General features: G+C 41.0%; 1 long non-coding RNA gene across 1 annotated transcript; it reads right to left on the reverse strand.

The window, feature by feature from the left end:
* Window positions 1-40: 40 nt before the first annotated feature.
* Window positions 41-992, reverse strand: LOC106726594. Its single transcript, XR_001362663.1, has 3 exons — window positions 951-992; window positions 595-642; window positions 41-490 (listed from the first exon to the last, which is right to left on the reverse strand). It is a non-coding gene; the product is annotated as an uncharacterized LOC106726594 (long non-coding RNA).

Below are 992 nucleotides of genomic sequence, written 5' to 3' on the forward strand. Positions count from 1 at the left end.
CTGACGCTCTATCCACTGAGCAAAACCAGCTGGGGCAGAAGAACATATTTTAAAAGTACAATAGTTACCGTGGGGAAAAGGGGATTGGAGAAGGGAAGACTGGTGTCAGGCAGACAGGCTAGAAGCTGTCACAGTGTTTGGAGTTGGAGGTGATGGTAGCCTGGACTGAGGCAATAACAGTGGGAAAAGGCAAGCTGACAGACAGGAAGGATGTTAGAGAGCCTCACCTACTGGCCTTTCTGACTGACAGGTGCCAGGATGGAGAGAGTGGAGGAAGCCCCTGACCCGGCCCCTGCACTGAGGTGGGGCCATTCCCTCGGATAAGCAGGTGAGGGGTGAGGAGGATGACAGCATCAGTGTGGCCATGCTGAGCGAGGCAAACAGATGAAGATGTCCATTGCTTTTATAACCAGTAAGCAAAATCATTAAACACTTACCTGTTCTTGTCAAATGATGTTCTCGCCAAGCGTGACTGCAAAATAGCTGTTATCTATGAAAACAGAACCATTTATAAAGTATGGATATAAGTATTTATAAGTAAAAATCAATACAAGTTAATTCATAATAAAGATACAGATCTTCAGAAACTCTTACCATAGCAGTTTGGTCCCCTAGTTTGTCAAGGCAGGATGCTCTGTGAAGCTACAATATTATAAACATTACATGATTTTATTTCTTTCTCTCAGATGATATAAAGATATTTTCTTAGAAGCAATGAAATAACAGCAAGCATTCTGTTACTTAGTAACAGTTAAGATCGCTTCTGATGTATGTATGGCTTATTCCTAATATACAGTTTTCAAATTCAACATCATCAAGTAAATCTGATTCATGTTTATAAAAGAGATTAGGGTTTCGGTAAGATGTATACATATAAAATTTTTAAGTTTCTGCCTGAGTTTGTTTTGAATTCTCAGCCCAGTAAATGCCTGAGTTAGGCACTGGCTTACCTGAAGCAACGTCTCCACAACATCTTCCACTTTCCCTGAAAC

Source organism: Myotis brandtii, unplaced genomic scaffold, assembly GCF_000412655.1.
Source record: "Myotis brandtii unplaced genomic scaffold, ASM41265v1 C42004990, whole genome shotgun sequence".
NCBI lineage: Eukaryota > Metazoa > Chordata > Mammalia > Chiroptera > Vespertilionidae > Myotis > Myotis brandtii.